Source organism: Engystomops pustulosus, chromosome 4 (assembly GCF_040894005.1).
Source record: "Engystomops pustulosus chromosome 4, aEngPut4.maternal, whole genome shotgun sequence".
NCBI lineage: Eukaryota > Metazoa > Chordata > Amphibia > Anura > Leptodactylidae > Engystomops > Engystomops pustulosus.
Window position 1 is genome coordinate 157,408,189 of NC_092414.1, and position 20,226 is coordinate 157,428,414.

The 20,226-nt window shown below is 38.2% G+C and overlaps 1 long non-coding RNA gene across 1 annotated transcript in view; it reads left to right on the plus strand.

The window, feature by feature from the left end:
- LOC140127482 (uncharacterized) overlaps window positions 1-20,226 on the plus strand; it is a 475,084-nt gene that overhangs the window by 366,745 nt on the left and 88,113 nt on the right. Inside the window, exon 4 of the long non-coding RNA XR_011854996.1 lies at window positions 7,360-7,466. This is a non-coding gene — a long non-coding RNA (uncharacterized lncRNA). The remainder of the gene's footprint in view (window positions 1-7,359; window positions 7,467-20,226) is intronic.

Sequence of the window (20,226 nt, forward strand, 5' to 3'; positions counted from 1 at the left end):
AAGAACAGGAAACTGAGGCTACAATTTGCACAAGCTCATCGAAATTGGACAGTAGAAGATTGGAAAAACGTTGCCTGGTCTGATGAGTCTCGATTTCTGCTGCGACATTCGGATGGTAGGGTCAGAATTTGGCGTCAACAACATGAAAGCATGGATCCATCCTGCCTTGTATCAACGGTTCAGGCTGGTGGTGGTGGTGTCATGGTGTGGTGAATATTTTCTTGGCACTCTTTGGGCCCCTTGGTACCAATTGAGCATCGTTGCAATGCCACAGCCTACCTGAGTATTGTTGCTGACCCTGTCCATCCCTTTATGACCACAATGTACCCAACATCTGATGGCTACTTTCAGCAGGATAATCCGCCATGTCATAAAGCTGGAATCATCTCAGACTGGTTTCTTGAACATGACAATGAGTTCACTGTACTCAAATGGCCTCCACAGCCACCAGATCTCAATCCAATAGAGCATCTTTGGGATGTGGTGGAACGGGAGATTCGCATCATGGATGTGCGGCAACTGTGTGATGCCATCATGTCAATATGGACCAAAATCTTGAGGAATGCTTCCAGCACCTTGTTGAATCTATGCCACGAAGAATTGACGCAGTTCTGAATGCCTAAGGAGGAAGGAGATAATGAGGTTCTTGCTACTAGGAAGTCCTCTACATAGGAATCAAGACCTAGTAATCTGGACCATGGCATTGTAACTTCAAACTTGCCAAAGATGTGCGGCTAGGGTTGGCGAGCATTATCCATTTACAGCTTACCAAAAAAGGGCACTTAGGATGGAAAATTTCATCACATTATGCTCATCTGTAGAGAGATGGCATTGCAGCCCATTATCCTGCACACAGTTATTTTGATGAGTTTTTCATTTTTGGAACTGCAACATATTGTCAGACTAGCAAAGCCTTTTCTGAGACATGGAAGTAAACTCTGCAGAGTGATCATGACTAATAGTTGCTGAGCAACATTGAAAAGTAAAAATAGTTGTTCCACAAAGATGTTGCCACATGGATAACGCTTATGCAATAGGAAATCTTTTAGCAATTAATAAGTAATTATAAGTGACTTAATTCAGAATGGAAAGAAACAATGTTATACCGAGATCACAATAATAAACTAATTACTTCTAAATTTGGACCTTTATAAGTATTACTAGTTAATCAACTGGATGCTTATTGCCTTGCGGAATAACATAGATTTGTGTCAATATTCAAACAAGTCAGTCCAGGCCGTACCCTTAATCTGCAAATAACAGGTTATATTATAATCGGCTGAACATGAATGCCAGCAAATGCCAGCAATTAAAAAAAGACTAGAAATATTTTAATTTTAGTATTTTAGTCCAAATTTTGAAAAAAGAGAAAATGTAATATGTAATACTTCTATAATTATAAGAATATTAATAATATTAAATGGTAGTAGTAATGCTGCTGGTGGTACTGCTATAAATATACAGTAAGGGAATGTATCACCAAAATTAGTTTTCTACCCATAAATTGCTATCTGTTTTACTTTCTGATCGCAGATTGAGGCTACAGTCACATGAACTTATGCCAGCATATATTCGCTGCGATGGAGAGGAACAGTGGTGACCCCTCCTCTCTCCATTGTGTTGCATGGCGCACAGGTGCCGTAACACGGGGAAAGATAGGACATGTTCCTAACTTTTCGCCGTGTATGGAGCGGTACAGAGTGGTATGGTGGCGCATGTGTGCTACACAGTATCACTACGCGTGGCCATTGCCGTTTGTAAACCACTATAAGAGAGTTTTACAGAGATACTGTGTAACCAGTGCAGGAGTGGGGGGGGGGGGGGTAGATAATATCCTCAGTTACTGTGAAAAGGATGGTAATGAGAAAACTACTGAAATTTGAGCATGGAGGGGTCAGTCTACCATCAGGCTTAAAATGCCCCCTTTTCCTGCAGCTGTTCCCCCCTCCTGATAGTTCTGCTTTTTCTGTTGTCTATCTTTATAAGAAAGGGGCCACAGAAAAGATAAAACTATAATACCCCTTGTTCTATAGCCCAGCACACATCTATAATGTCCCTTTGTCTTTGGCCTTTTCAATATTAGGAAAAAAATATACATATCCAAGTATAAGCAAAGGCACCTACTTTTACCACAAAAAAATCCACAAATCCAGCAGACGCTTAGAGATCAGGCTGAATGGCAGGCCTGGCAGTCTCGTATAGACTCCCAGTTTTCAGGGTAACTCATCACCGCCCGCTAATGACCTAACAGGTTGCAGCAACTGAATCCAATATGGCGGCTATAAAGTAACAATATGTGAGAGCTATGCAGGTTTTTTCTTAAATAAATAGCTTGAAATGATAAAAGGAAAACTTGAAAAAATATATAAAAAGTTTTGATATGCTTCATCTCATAAAAAACTTAAAAAATAAAAATATACTGGCTTTGTTTGGATACCAAATTAAAGCCTCAATTGAGCTGCAAAAAAAGGAAAAAAAATACTTTCCTTAACTATAAAAACTAAATAATAAGATTACAAGGTATCACATCGAAAGCTGAAATTTTGCTGTGGTCATTCAGGCATCAGAAGACCTTGGTCCTGAAGGTCATACTTATTATACTGTAGTAGATGTGTGTTGATGAGTAGAGATTAGAGAACCACTCTCCGTACAGTAAACTGAAATGCAATCATTACTCGATGGATAACCCTTTCAACATATTAAAAAAAAGTGTCAAGACTTTTTTAAATTGCAAAACAATTATGGCTGTCGATAATAGCTCCCATTCCACAATATTTTTGATACTACTAAAGGTAGAATAGGCAAGATAATTTGAGCTCATTTATGTCACAGACCATTAATTCTAATTATATTGCATATGGAGGTAATTATCTAACTGGAGTACTAACATTATTTTAGTGTATTCAGTAATGTGAAGTAGCCTACGTGCCATGCGTCAAATAACTGCATTGCATTTAATGGCATTTAATGACTGTGAGTCAAGTTGATCACAACCACGTTTGAGACCTTCTCTTAATTTGATGCCACAACTGCACATGAAAAAACATCACCGTAAAGATAGGAAATCTTGAGATCCTGCTGCAAATAAGAAAGTGGGTTTCCCAAACCCAGATAAGACTGCATGTAGATGAATTTATAAAGAGTCTGCGCCAGTTTTGTGTCGCTGCTACACTGTGTCCGACAAGACAGAAAACATGTATACCAAAACGGGCGTGTTACTGATTAGTCAAAGTTTGTGCCACATTTATTACTGACATGCGCCACAATTCTGTTTGTGCTACAATTCTGCTAAGAAAAATGGTGCACATTTCTGAGCAGTGCAGGGGGCATCAAATTAATGAAGACCATGCGCCAGTTGTTAAGAATCTGGTGCTCTCTGCACACTCCCTAGTGCAAACTGCATTTTGATAAATGTGATATTTTGCCTATCCATTATAGAGTTATAAAAATATTTATAATAAGAAATTGTAATTATCTCAGATTTCTGTTTGTTTTTCATCTCAAGAACATGAACATGTGTATGACTAAGATTATATTCCATAATAAAATCTCCTTGATGCATCCAAGAACAGGCAGCATCAGAAATGTAATGTAAAAACTGTTAAATTGACTTTGTAAGTTGAAGTTCTAAGTAGCTATTTTACATCTTAATAAAACTTGCCCTTTGCTCATAATTATTTTTGACCCATCTCTTCTGTACAAAGGATGAAAGTAGGTCACCAGGACATTGGAAGGACAATTCAGAATATACTCAAGGCTCAGCACTATCTTGTCAAAGCAATCACATTCAGAAATTACAACAGAAGGAACAGATTACAATTATTAGTAGCAATGTCTCACTTGCAAATTAATAAACAAGTTTCTTACAAATGAGACCACAAGTTTAAAAGGGAAACATTGCATTGATCTAAAAAGCTTTAGGTTTCAACAAGACTGATTAAGAATTGTCAAGACAAATGAAAACACTTACTAGGAGAACTAAAATACCTGCAAGTTATTCTACATACAGGCCTAAACAAGTTCAGAAGGATTTTTAGGGTTTAACCACTCATTTATGTAGATTCCGGTGCCTTGAGAGCGGTTGTTTTACTCTCTAAATGTGCCCTTAGTCCCCATAGGGCAAACATGATACTGGACTGAGCCTGCACATTCTATATTCTAGTTGCCTGATTGGAAGATTTTCCCAACCTTCCAGTTTAGATTTGTTGGTCTGCACTAGGGAGAAATACATTTGGAGCACTTAATAGCTTCTTTAAATAATGGATTAGAGCTCTTATTACCTTATTACACATATTACCTCACAAGGGCCACTGTACTCACCAGGACTCATGGGCTCTTTGACTTGTTACAATTACCTATTGATGGCAGTAATGAAGGTCTCTTTGTGATACCTGATTCAAAGTGTATCTACTACTACCTTATTTTATCTACAGTACTTGTCAAGACAGGTGAGGGAAGCCCTAAAACCCACCAAATTGTCCCTGCCTACTTAACAAGCACTCTAAGTGATGGACCAAGCAGTGTGAAGGTCCTTTCACTTACTAATGTGAAAGGAGAATCACACTGTTAGCAAGAGACATGACAGTACTGTACAACTTTATTGCAGCACTTCTTATAAACAAATAATACAAGAAAAAAGGTTAAGTACTGCTCACCCAACAAAATGGCTCTTCGTGAGGCGTTCCTAGATTTGCAGCTCGGATACACACATGAACCAGTGTATCAGTAATAATCTCCAAGGGAAAATACCAGGGCTTGAATCCTGGTAACCTTTAAAATGTCTTTATTTGATCCATAACCACAAAATACATGGCTAGGCAACCACACACATAAAAATCGCCAATGCATTTGGAGTGTTACTTTATGCTCTTAGTCATGGCTAGGTTCTTAAACATGGCTATACAAAGCTAGAAATGCACCTTTAAGATGTATTTTATGGAAGTAATAAGAACATACCAGGCAAAACATTGGTGATATCTTCACATGTTGTGGATTTTAAAAAAAAGGGTTTAGACCGCCCTCCAAATTCAGTTCAATCAATTCTTGATGCAGTCATGCTGAATTCTTATGTTATGCCTTCATAAACTGTAATTACAAATCTGTGAAGGATTACATATTTCTTGAAGGCGCTATCAACCATGCCCCATTTTAAAATTATATTGGAACATATTGCATCTTAAAGGAAATCAACCACTACTATAAAGTAAAATGAAACTACACATAGTCACCTATAGTCCTCTTCTCCTCGATTTGGAAGCTGGTCTTCATCAAGCTTGAGACACCAGGATTTCTGAAAATAATGAGTTATAAGCCTCCCAGAGTGCCGGACATTGCGTCCACAAGCTCCGGGTTGTTGATTATTCATGCCTTTCTTGTGACATCACCTCTCTCCTATACTGGAGAGGGAGGTGATGTCACATGAGAGGCACAAATTTACATCTCCTGTGTGATAGATGGCTCCCTCTCCCATGTTAGTGATGGAAGTGAAATCATGTGGAGGGCGTGCATACAAAAAAAATATACCCTCAAAATTCATCATGATCAACCAGGGGCACTAACTAATAGATCCAACCACAGTGACCGTGGTAATCTTGTTATATTTGTTATCCATGGCCTCCTTCCTCTAAAATAAACTTTTAAAATTATGCTAATGAGCCTGAGTAGAGAAGGTCTCCCCTGTACTTCCTTCTGCTGTTAGATTACACAGGCAAAAGGAGTAGGAAGGGAGCAGGGGTTGGGAGAGAAATGTTCTGCTTGTAAATAGCCTGTGAATATGTAGCACTGAGGGGCTTTAGAAACATCCAAAGCCCTTCAGACATATTAGCATAATTTTAAAAGTTTGCTTTAAATGAAGGGGGACATGGATAACAACTATAAGAAGATTACCTCAGTCACAGGGGTTTCAGGATTTCTGGTCCCCGTTCTTCTTGAATCTGGCACCCTCTGCACTGCTCTGACAGAGTGCACCACTTTTACTTGGTGCACCTTTAACATAAGGTGTGTGATACAATTCTGTCTGACTTTGCATGATAAATCTGGCGCCCGTTCCGATTGAGCATCGGAACACTTGCTTCAGTGCAAAAAGTTGTGGTCAAAAGGGTATGTGCAACACAAATGTGGTGCAGATACTTCTCAAATACCTATGCGAACAGTTTGCACTATAAAGAACATGCAAAGTCCGACAGAAAACTGGTGCACGGAGCTTAGTAAATGTGCCCCACCGTGTCTGCATCTACAAGTAAGTTCCACTAGTTTATCCATGCTTGATGAGATACACCAGTTTATGTGTCTGGTTGTGTCTTGTATCTTTATCTCAGCTTAGCTACAATACCAAATACAGCCTGTGGACACATGTGGCGCTATTTAAGGAAGGGGCCTATAATTGACAATTCAAGATTGGCAAAAGAATCATCAGATTTGTGTCCTCAAAGATGATGCAGCCAGTTACTGAGCAGAAGGCCGTCCACATTTCCTTTGAAAACAACTCTAAGAAAATATTATGTGCAGAATTGGAGTTGAACTTGTGTGTAAAAAAAAGTAATTGAAGTCATTTCGGTATATGTTTTCTATTCTGTTTACAAGCTTTAGGCTTTGTTTAATTTATATTATTAATGTTTTCCAATAGTAAATCTCAATGCAGGTTCGAAAGCTTCCATTGTATTCTTTAAAATCTGCTGAATCTTACATTGCCAGTATCAATAGATTGCTCTAAACAACATTTTTATGACCTGGGGTGGGAATCAATCTTTTGAAGAGTAAGCATATTTAACGTTTCTACAGTTTTACTACTGCCAGTAAACATAAATAGCAGGCAAAAGAAATAAACCAGGATCTCAAAGAAGTCAGGAGCAAGTGTGATATTCCTCAGCCTGCAACCCATGTTCCACTGAAGTACATATCCCCTTTATTACTGTGTTACTGCCAAATAAATTCAATTACAAGCAGAACCCCTGGAACAATGGATTTGGAGCCAGAGAGCTGCGGCAATGAGAGGCATACTGTGTTAAGAACATCTTAGGCTGTGTTTGTTGAGACAGTCTCTTATAATATACATTATTGAGATATGACAATATAACTTGATAGCGATGCTCTTGACCTTATTACTTAAAAGGAGGAAATAAAAAAGCCACGAGAGGAGTAGAAGACTGTGTAAAATCATGAAATGCTATAATGCATTTGAAGAGCACTTGAACCCTATTCAAATCCCCCTTCTGTAACCCAATGATATCAGAGTATATAATTTTAATTAAATTAGGTAATGGTAGATGGTTTTCAGATATGAAAGCTAATAGTTCTAGAATGAGAGCAATTAGAGGTCCCATAATAACAGTATGTAATTATACATCATTTGCTTTCCAGCTTAATATTTCAACTAGAAGCTCTTGAAACTGGTGCAGCAGAGGGGCTTCTCGAGACACAAGCAAGACAGAAAAGAGAATCTGATATGAATCATATTGTATAAATAGGTGAGTCGAGTGCTAAGATACTTATTTATTCATATAGCATCAAATACATAATACTTATCTTCCTACATACTATATGTATACTATATGTTACTATATTAGAGAATTATTAAAATATGATGTTCCTTCAACCAACTATGGGCTTTAACAGGGTACTGCAGGTGACGGGACCATGCAGACAACAGAGAGGGGTGCAAAAAACATCAAATGGGAGTGACAAGGGATCAGTACGTAGATGCATGCTTCTCACAGCTATGAACCCCAAAGTAGCTGAATCTGAAGTTACATAGTTGCAAAGTTACATATAGTTACATAGTACTGTTAAAAAAATCCATAAGTCCATCAACTTCAACCAAGGAAAGCAAGTGAAGGGGCTGTGGGGACAGGACCTCCAGGCATTAGTCAGTTTCAGGGTCTAATAGCTGAAGCCGGTAGTACAGAAAACAGAGGGGGTATATTGTTTATTGGAGTAAAACAACAAGCTTTTAGCATAATAGAAGGAAAGCTAATAGGTTACACTCTACCCCAGCTTATTAGCTGCACTATTGAGGCAGATTGTAATTTTTTAGCTGCACTATTGGGGCAGATTGTAACTTATTAGCTGCACTATTGGGGAAGATTGTAACTTATTAGATGCACTATTAGGGCAAATGGTAACTTATTAGCTGCACTACTGGTGCAGATTGTAATTTATTAGTTGCACTATTGGGTCAGATTGTAGCTATTGGGGCGGATTGTAACCTATTAGCTACACTATTGGGGCAGATTTCAACTTATTAGCTGCACTATTTGGGCAGATTATAGTTTATTAGCTGCACTATTGGGGCAGATTATAGTTTATTAGCTGCACTATTGAGGCATATTGTAACTTATTAGCTGCACTATTGTGGCAAATTATAGTTTATTAGCTGCACTATTGAGGCATATTGTAACTTATTAGCTGCACTATTGTGGCAAATTATAGTTTATTAGCTGCACTATTGGGGCAGATTGTAATTTACAGGCGGTCCCCTACTTAAGAACACTCGACTTACATACGACCCCTAGTTACAAACGGACCTCTGGATATTGGTAATTTATTGTACTTTAGTCCTAGGCTACAATGATCAGCTGTAACAGATATCACAGGTGTCTGTAATGAAGCTTTAGTGTTAATCCTGATTCTTATGACAACCCAACATTTTTAAAATCCAATTGTCACAGAGACCTAAAAAGTTCTGGCTGGGATTACAATGATAAATTATACAGTACCGACTTACATGCAAACTCAACTTAAAAACAAACCTACAGACCCTATCTTGTATGTAACCCGGGGACTTCCTGTATTAGCTGCACTATTGGGGCAATTTGTAACTCATTAGATGCACCATTGTGGCGGAGTGTGCTGTTGCACCATCAATTGTCTGCCATGTATATGTAAGTTGTTCATTTATAGATTGCCTCCTGAGTAAGAATGAGTAAACCCTAACCCTGATCGTTATCACCCACCTAGCATTAACACTCTTTTTGACCCTTTAAACCCTTTAAATGCGGGTTTCAACCTTGCCGGTTATGCAGCTGTTAACCCTTTAAGTACAGGTTTCAATGGGTGTTAACCCTCAGACTTTTCCCTTTGATAGTAGCTTCCCGATGATGTCACAGCAGCAGTAACCAACCAGAATAAGCTTTTGGGTTTGGGTACCTTTCAGGTCAGGTGCTGTGTGCACAACTTTCTTTTTCAGTTTACTTAAAAATATGTCCCGGGGAGTTGTTTTCTTTTCATTTTATGACTATATTTACTTCCGCTAATAAATTCTATGGGATATTATGCTAGGAAGAGTAGACCATAAGAAGCAATAAAGCGTTGCTCCGCTGGTTCTTAGAAGAGAATTTCATACCTGACTTTGTATATTTAACAAGCGACAATACAATGTCATAGCCTAACAATTTATACATTTCATACTCAATTTAAAATTAATTCCGAGTTGTGTGAATTTTGTGCTATTTCCCGGAAAATGATTTGGTATATCAGCTTGTATGGACTTCTTACTGTGGTAATGTCCACTTTGAGGGCAAGTTAAAAATGTTCTCTTTCAGGCGAAGCACACTTTGCTTTACTGTTCTGTACTTTACGAAGTTGATTGTGTATAAAGTCATATCACAGGGGCACTGAAGCATGTAACACTGTGACAGGGCAACATAAAAAGAACAGTGTGTAGTGGGAAATGTTTCTCACAATGCTCTTTCTTTTATGTTAGAAAAATGCTGTCCTTTATCAACGTCTTTCATTGACACAGAGCCACATGGGGAGCAGTGGATGACTCACAAGATAACAGAGGTGTAAAAGTTATTTACCACATGGACTTTATCAGAAACTAAATTGAAATTGTAACTGAATTGCTCAGTTTCTGCTCATTCATTTCCTTTTAATGAGAAATGAGATTTATGTATCCAGAACTGTTTTTGTTTTCTAATTAGATTTTCCTAGCCAGGGCCAGATTATTGCAGGAGGTAAAACAATATACATATTCATATCCATAGTGCTTTAAAAATTATGGGAAACACATACAAATAAAATAAGACACTTGCATTTGCCCAGGGATCTCTGTCCTAAACGGGTCCCTGTATGTGGACTCTTGTGGGAAGAGGATGTATTACTCTTTTAATACCCCTTGGTTGAATGCCCGGGTGAAGATGCTTACTATCTATCTCCTGTCTATATATCTATACTTATCTATCTCTTACAATTTGTTAGTTTTCTATCTATATAGCTGTTAAATCTAACCATTTATCTGTTTTTTGTCTATTTATTTATCTTCTACCTATCTATCTCCTATCTATTATCTAGCTATCTATATATGATCTACTTTATATTTATGCATGTCTAAATCTATCATCTATCTATAAATCTATATCATCTTTAATATTTATCTTCTATCACTCATCTACCTATCCTCTGTCTATCTCCTATACAATTCTCCTGTAATCCCATATTACAGATTGCCTTACCATACTACTGCGTGTAATCTACAAAATGCTATTGTTGTGCAGGGCTAAAGGGAGAAATCTTACTGAATGTGACTGTCCATAAAATTGTTTTATTTTGAACCCCACTTTTAGTTTTGTTCATGGCCCCATTTTGTCTAAAACCGGCCCTAACTGTACACTGAGTACATAACCTATAAGCAGCACAACTATCGGGTAACTGCCTCATATAGATTTTTCCAGGTAGGCGCTGCAGGATTATTCATGTTACCCATGTACATTCAGACAGCTGTAAGCCCACTGATCTGGATACCAGGGCGAGCACAGGGCTGGGAGGAAGAGGGGGTGCTTACCACTCCTCCCTCCATTTGGAAGACAAGCGGCCCGAGTGGCTATCTCACTCAATCACGGTGCATTGACAAATCCTGTCTCACTGCAACATGACTGGGAGCAATAGACTATTATTGAGGCTTTGATCTGGCTGCAATTGGTGCCGCCAGATCATAAAATTTGTCGCAAAGCTTGCACTTATCTTCACTAGGAATAGGCCGGTGAACTTGAGTGCGTTCCGACGCTCTTCAGCGCAGCAGCGCCACCTGGTGGACGTCGGAGGAACTGCCTTAATGGATCCCGGCTGGACACGAATCCACCGCAGAGAACGCGCCGCTGGATCGCGAATGGACCGGGAAAGTAAATCTGCCCCCATGTGTCAACTCCTCCAGCTCTACAATATGCCTCCTGCATATCCTACACATAATTTGCTCTTCTTATCCTCAACTATGATATGCTGATGCCATTGCTGTGATGAGAGAATGTAAGTCATTTTCAAATTTTATTTTAGGCCATAATTGTGCCACATACTAACAATATTGTAATATTATAATGAGGGGGTGCTGCTGGGAACTTGAATCCTTGGTGGCACAGTTGTCATTTTATTACTGGGGGAAGCTGCTGGGCATTTCATTATGGGGGGTGTATGCTGCTAGGCATTTCATGACGGGGGGGGGGAGGTGAAGGCTGCTGGGCATTTAATTACGGGGGAGACTGCTTGGCATTTCATTACGGGGCGAGGCTGCTAGGCATTTCATTTTGGGGGAGGTTGCTGGGCATTTCATTACTTGCATTTCATCATAGTGTGTGCACAGACATAGAGCATGGACTCATCTATGCCCAGACTGTTATACATGTAGCCGGGTCAATAAGTTTCCCCTTTTTTTTTGGTTAAATTTGGTGCCTCTGCTTATATTTGGGTAAGCTTACACTCGTTATATAGTAATATAATTAATTGGGGCCACTATACATGTTATTGTTTATTAGAGAGGCAATGTATTTAACAGAATTAATTGAGGGGAATTATATATACAGTAAATATTAATATTATTGTTCATTAGTCGGACATGATATATCATTCAATTAATATGGGGGAACAAAATATTTGATTTTATTTCCAAAATTCAATATATAATTTAATTAATGGGGGATTTAAGGCAATGTTTATAATATAATTTCTTTACAATTCAGAATAGGGCTCTGTGTATAATGTGATTAATTCTATAGGAGCTTTATCTTTTTAGGGGGCAGAGTACAGAGACATGGAGCAAGGAGATGAAGACATCTGGGGCAAGTTTAGCAGTATTTAGTAAAGCCTGGGGAAATTGTCATGAAGTTATCAATGGAACACAATTGTTACCTATAGGTTTCCAGATGTCATTTTTACCTGTGTTTGATCAGTACTTAAGTCTTGAATGCCATATGCTGCATTATTAAGAACTCTAATGGGGGCCCATAAGTAATTTCTAATGGTCAGGTCCTCCTGTTCTATACCATGCTGCAGAATGCACTGCATTTTCATGTCATAAGGTGTGAATACAGTGGGGGTAATTTATCATTTGGCAATTCCATTTATGTCTATGAAGCTCTGCTGCCCATCAGATTCATTAAAGTGCCTTTGGCCCTTGATAAATCTGTTGGCAGTGTCTTATTGATACGTGGGTTGTTTACAACAGTCGCATAAAAAGTCACAAAAAAACATCAAAAGTCGCAGAAAATAGCCCAGAGTAGGGACTGGCATCCAGGGACGTAACTACAGTGGTAGCAGCCATAGCAGCTGCTATGGGGCCCATAGCGTCAGGGGGCCCCATCATCAAACCTGACAAACTAAAGAATGGAGGATGTACCCATATATATGTTATGCTGCACATTGTACAACATAATATGTGTATGACATATATGTGATGTATATATACTGTATTTGTGATGTATATATGCTGTATGTGTACAGAATGTATGGTGTGTATATATACTGCATTATGCTCTATATGTGTACTGTGTAAACTGGGGAACATTTACTTACCCGGTCCAGTCGCGATCCCGTGGCGGGTTGTCCAACGCTGTTTCGGATCTGCAGGGATTCACTTAGGTTGTGCGCCCAATATCCAGCAGGTGTCGCTGCGCCGAGGTTCGCCGGAGTTCACCTTCTTCTTCCCAGTACGTGTAAGTGTTGATCTTGTGGCACAATTTTTTTTTAAATGTTTTCGGTTTTTCCAAATCCGTCGGGTTGTACGACGGCCACACACCGATTTCTGTCGTGTGAAAGCGGGTGGTGATGCGCCACAATCCGATCGCGTGCGCCAAAATCCCAGGGCAGTTCGACACGAATCAGAAATATTAGGGAGAGTGGGGCGTTCGGACTCTTAGTAAATGAGCCCCACTGTGTAACTGTAACTCACATTTCTGAGTATATTAATATGTATATTTTTTAAGGGAGAAGGAGGGCCCCATTCAGAAGTCTGCTACGGGGCCCTGCCTCTCCTAGTTACGCCACTGCAGTGGCATCAATTTGTTTCAAAACTTTCGTTTAAACGGAAAGTCACTCCTATTGTGCCATATGATTGTTTGTACTCTGTAATGTAATATTTATATCTGTATACATCCCCTATGATTTGTAAAGTGCTATGGAATATGATGGCTCTATATAAATAATGATTATTATTAAAGTCTCACATCATGAATTCGGCGCTTTTGTGAAAACTTGTCTTTGCAAATAATGAATTTAGTGCAAGCAGGGTCTATGTCAGAGTGACTTTGCACTGTCCTATGCTCATATTTGTTGCATATATTTTTGATAAATGATATTGACTTTTACATTTGTTAAATGTCCTTATCCTTTCAGTGGTTTTGTAACAATGAGTTTTACTGAGTCAACATAAAGTTTCATATCAGAGAATAAAGAGAAACTATATTAGTTTCTTATGTTACATACAGAAAAAGTGTGAATGGTGCTGGTAGAAAAGGCAATTATAGCAGAACACGTAATCCTAATTTATGACTGTAGTCACACACAGAAGAGATAACATTGTAAAAATCTAAATGAAAAGTGTTCTATAACAAGGCAATATTCGGGGTACTTTATTCGTAAAACACAAAACACACAAAGTGATTTGCATAGTCTAATTAGGACGTAATTTCTCGGGATGTGACCTGCCCACAGAAACCTATATCTCTCCTTCCATATTTTCTCTCTTTACTTTATGTTTGCATGAGAAAAGCTCTGCAATAATGAAAGACATTAAAATGCAATGCAACCCCTTGTCTCTTCAGATGTGCGTAAATGTTACATTAGTTACACTTTCTCTTGGTTGTTTTGGTATATCCTATTGTATTTGAAGGTAAAATTAGCTACTCTTATCTTTTTAATAGCCATGCATTATATTTTCATATGCTATAGTACAGTGCTAAAAATTGACACAATTTAAAGAGAACCTGCCACCCACCCAAAATAAATGCTTAATTAAAAACTATAATAAAAAAACATTGCCCTTATCCCTAAATGGATCCTTTCCATGGCTGCAATGTTTATAAACTTATATGCAACACATCTGATGTGTGTCCAATCACACTAAGTGGGTCCTACATATTAAATTTTACTTGCATTGCCCTGTCTGTTTGTTCCTGATTGACAGGTCTGACTGCTAGGACATGCTGGTGTGTGGAGAGTGCTGGTGTTAGGAGAGTGCTAAAGTCCTTTACCCAGTCACATTTGCAACACCTACCCCATATATGTATCTGATCGCATGAAATCACAGCACGCCTCCATAGTCTTCTACTCCTGTATATCCACCATGGAGGTATGCTATGATTTCATGTGATCAGATACATACATGGGGTAGACGTTGCAAATGTAACGAGATAAGGACATCACCGTGGTCAAATGACATTAAGTGCTGAATGCTGAAAAGAGGAATGGGAATTTGGAGAAGTAGGTGCAAGGGGCTGGCCAAGCAGGACATGCCCACTCTGATGGCAGGTAATATAGCATAAAGTTTTTTATGGGGATGTAAGGAAAACTATTTTTAGCTAAACGAAGGGTGTCAGTTAATAGCTATGGGAACCTGGCACTAGCTGTATTTGTGAAAATGTGGTGACAGGTTCCCTTTAATCAAGCCTGACCTATCATTGCTTATGTGATCATTGTGTAAAATATAAAGTAACACACTAATTGTATTGGCCAATATGGCATTATTGCTTTGTGTCGCAAAGTTCTGATAGCTACTATAACTGTGATATTGCACTTATTATTTAGTTAGGAAGCAAGCTCCAGTTACTATAAGAATGGTAGGAAAAGCCCCATAATCACTTGAATACTTCCCTCCTGAAATTCATGCCTAAATCCTGTGTACCTCATAACCTGAACCTATAACCTAAGGGCAAGCTCTGAAACATAATTCTGCAATCTGTAACCTAAGGTTGTTTCCAGAACTTCATAACCTTTGGAGTAACCTGATTTCCCTAAAAATAGACCTGCTGAGATCCTACTACAGAAAACCGATAGCCTGGATCTCTTTATAGTTGCATTTCTGCCCAGACTCAGCTCCATAATCTTCCCCATGTATCCTAAATCTATGCCAAAATTATGTGCCTGTTCCTCAATTTCCACATGTCAGCCCATGTAGGCCTGATATCCATTTATTGCATCATTGCTGTACCTAAATAATATGTACAACCTAACTTTTGATATCTAAACCACAGTATAAAATTGAACTTAACTTTATTTTATACATGTATTTTTCATATATTTTATGTTTTTGTCATCGCCTGCTCATGGTAACTGTCACTCTCTAATCGAGATGAGCAGACCTGCAGTTTAAGTTCTGGTTTATAGTTTCAATCATGCCATGTTTAGTCACATGGGGCGTCAATTTGCTGGATTGGCTGCTCAGCCACCAATCCGGTAACACACCTCAGTTGTGTGGGCAAACCAAAACCAGACCCATGAAACGGACCATCTGATGGGCCCAGGAAATGTTTCAAGTTTTCCATTCATAGCATAAAAGAGTACATAGATTATGTTTGGAAGTCTAGCACTGAAGTGGGCAAGTATATTTCTAAGGCCAGTTATGGACCAAATTAATATCTGAAATTAGGATTAAGGTTTAAATCAATCACATGGGCATTTGCAAAATATAGTTTATGATTGACTTCTTAGTCCAAGTAATACAACATCTTTGCATATCTTTTTATGATAAAGTTGTTCAGTTTGTTCAAGCCCATTCAATAAACATAATGTACAATTACTGGTATTAAGGTTATAAGTGCAATGTTTGCAAGAATAAAGTCAGAAAAAAGCCTTTTATCTTAAGAGATTAAGTGACAACTCTTTCCCATTTTTCCAATTCACTTAGGGCTAACCATAATGGACCTGTATCTGCAGTCTTATTGGCTGCAGAGACACAGCTTGACGTTTTTCTGGAGCTTTCATTTGTATGTGAAAATGCACAGGTAATTCATATGAATTATTTTCATGTGCTTAAATCATATTAGAACATAGACTTTTACTATGTTTTGGATGGAAAAGCATTGATATTGAAATAAAAGGAATTGCACGTTTTTTCTAGTATAAAAAAATTCATTGACAGTTCTGTCCATTAAATACAATTATTCTAATTACAAGATTATAGTAGTCAATGGCCTTCTGTTCACACTAGCACTGGGTCCTCCTATTATAACCAAAAGTCATTTTACTGTGTCAGATCCATTATACCACAGATACCACAGGTGTCTGAGGGACCCTATTGAGGGGTAAATTGGGTTCCATTGTGATTTCAGTCATTTTTATGGAGTAAACAGTGCTCCATGCAATGTTATTACTTCTGTCAAATCTTCTGTAACTACTGAAGGAAGCTCCATACAGAACATCTGAATTTTAAACAAGTCTTAGACATTTTACAATTATTCAATTAAAGAATATTAACTGTAGAATCTCAAATATTGGAGACAATGTAAAACTGGAAATATATCTGGAACTGTATATATATGTAAGAGAAAAAGAGTCAGTGACAGCAGCAGAATTCATAGGTTCCTTTATTTACCCTTGGTAAAAAAAAAAACACGACATTTCAGCTCTTCCATAGAGCTAGTGTTATTGGATTGGATTGCTAAGTGGCCAGAGAATCGGGCTGACAGGGTGTCTAGGTTAAGACCTTGTCCACACAGTGCCATTCCATAAACCCTTTCTACTTTTATATATAAATGTATACAGTATATATAACTCATCTTTTTTTTCTTTTGTTTTAAATCGATTTTTATTGACAAATTTGTGTTGCACAGAAAAAAATCACAAAAACAGAAATCATTCTGCTCATAATTTACAAAGAGCTTCTTAACCCCTTACCAATGTGTGACGTATCTGTATGTCACATGTCGTCTGCGGAGTGTATGGAGAGGGTTTATTGCATATTGCAGAAAACACCCACCGGTAACACCAGCGGTCAGTGCTGGCACCAACTGCGGCTGTAATCCTGCAAGGCGCCACCATTTTGGGGTATTCTTAATTTTATTCATGGTATATTCATGGTATGCAGGTGCACCTTTGTGACTATGACTCTGACTATGCTGTTTGGATTGACACCTTCTCACACTAATCATATACCTGTGTTGTTGCTTGGATCTGTGAGTTCTTGCCCAATCACTATTGAAACTGGACCCTGAGATCACATAAGAGTCCTCCCCACCCTCCTTAGAGTTCTAGTTGTAGAGATTCCTAGCTAGCTCCATATCTTGCTTGGGACTTCGCTCATTGTTTTCCTGGTATCCTTACATGGGTTCTTGTTCAGACTACTCTACCATTTTTTAGATTTTGTACTTCATTTTGTCACTTGTTGGGACCTCTGGCGACTATTCTTGTCTGTTTGTTCTGTTTTGTCTTTATCTCTGTATTTTGCACTTTGGACCAGGGATGGATTGTCGACCAGTTACTGGCCACCACCTAGGATGGTTTCAGTAAGTAGGAAAGGTGAGATTGGTGGGTTCAGATTCAGGACTCACTGCCCCGCATTTATCAAAAATAGTGCGAACTGAACTATGTGCAGTTTGTCTGTAAAGTGTGCAGGGTGCACCTGTTTATGTATTGTGGAGTATGTTCTTCATGAATCTGGGCACAATTATATTGTTTTGTTATCCATTTTATTGAACTCTGCATCTGAAATTGTGATTTTTATGTCTTTCTATTCTGCAAGAGCATTGTTGGAGGTTAATTCAGTTCCTCCTTCCAGCTTCACAAGTAAAAGAATACATATCCACCTATCCTTTAATTCTTGAATTGAATACAGTGACTGCTTCCACAGGCAGAATGGGGGTACAGGAGATAAGTATTTGTCCTATAGCTGGGATCTACATCTATTTTATATGAGTATGAATGTCCTTTTGGATTTTATATGTGGAAGACACCTTATATTGTCGGATAAAGGGATCTCCACATTCCAACTGTGGGTTTGGTGACCTTAATGGGTTATTGCAGGTTTTTTTTATTCATTACTGTAGACACCCACCACTGCCTTCTAACAGAAGTGTGAAGATCCCTCATTGTTGAATCAGATGCTGCGACCTCTTCACTCCTTACCAAACACATACTTTGTACATCAAGTACATGTGATTAAAATTTTTCTAAGGAAAGATAATCAATAAAAAGAATCCTAACAATAGAAAACACATATTTAATAAAGATTATCCGTATATACTGATATCACAGGGAAGTAACTTATGTCAACACACAATTTGTCAGCAAGCGGCTAGTATAGGGCATTGGGGTCTTGAGGTAGGTGGCTCTGAGACCCAGGTCTTTTCTATAAGATACAGTGCGTATGTGCCAATTTATGAGAATGATCCACTAAAATCTCTAAATCTCTGGTATTGCATAGTACAGAAGTTGATCAGGGTCAATATCACAACAATTTCCAACATAACAAATTAACTTTGATTTTTAACCTTGACATTTATTTATTTTTACAAATCATATTTTGCTTCTAAGTGTTTGTTTCCATAACATGTAAATTGAAAAGTTATCGCTAATGAAAATAATGGAAGGAAGTCAGACATCTTATGCATTTTTAATGTGGCCTTAAGTTAGCCCTTTCAAAAAAAAATCACTAATGCTTTTTCCACAGGCTTCCTGAAAGTGTGAAATATCTTGTGCTCTTGCTAATTTCAGATTTTACTACTTTCTTTATGTAACGTCTATAGTGCTCATCTACATTAAGTTCACTCCAACTCCCATTGACACATCCTCCAATTTCCTTCAAATGTGCTCATTTAGTAGTATAAATATAATACATTTCAAAAATGTTTTAAAGTTATTTTGAATTGATCAAAATAAAATGATGCAAAAAATTGCATCTTATGTTATTATCATTTTGGTGCTTATTTGTTGCTTAGTATTTATATATTTAGGCTTTACAATTTAGACCAACATCTTTTAAGACGTTGGCTGCATGGTTTCTCTTGCTTTGTATTTTGCTATTAGAGTTTCTCTTTTTGGCCGGTGAAAATGCTAAAAGCAAAAGCTCAATGGAAAGGCTGGTCAAATACTGATAAGAGTGTTCTCCCTGCCTTTTTACGAGTGCTATTGCGACAAGGTCACTCTTCTCAGATCAATACAGTTAAACCTATGCATTTGTGAGTCATGGCATCCATTATTCAACAAATCAATCGAACAAGTCAATCAGCCAGTCAGAAAATCTGCTAATTTTTTAGACATGGTCATTCAAATTCCAGTGACATAGTTACTTCAGGCCAGTCATTCTGAAATGTACCTGGGACCCTAAGCACAAATGTAACAATATGACAACAACCGGATGCCATATGACCTTCAATAAATGAGAGAATATTACTCTGGCGTATCATTAATTTTTGTTATACCTTTATGATTAGTGAGGGTCTAACTCTCCAATTCTAAGAATGAAGGAGACACAATGGGGATGTAACACTGTGGGGCACATTTACTTACAGGTCACCAGAGTTCACTGAAAGTGCATTGTCTGTATATAATGCTGCATGTGGCAATTCACTAAGATCATGCGCCTGAAATCATGAATGTGTTGCTTCCCCGCTCAGGTCCGACAGAGTTCACCATCTTTTTTGTGGTGTTTCTTTAAGATAGGGCGTGGGACACAATTTAAAAATACGCTTGGATCATCCGACGGCACGCCTCCTAATTCGCTCTGCATGGAAGCAAGCACAGCTGCGCCACAAAAGTATTGCGTGTGCCACAATCCCAATGCACACACTTCTTAAATACCTGTGCAAGCCGTTTTAGCCCTGAAAAAGGTGCCCAGTCCGACTAAAGTGTACAGCACGACCCTTAGTAAATAAGCCCCTGTGTTCTTATAAATATGGCTTGAACTGGAGCATGGGCTCAGTGATAAACATGATGTCAACTGATCTTAAATTGATGTTATATCCTACTTTATAATAATAAATTGCAAGCACTGATCTTTGCACTGCTGACTATGATTTTGAAATTAGT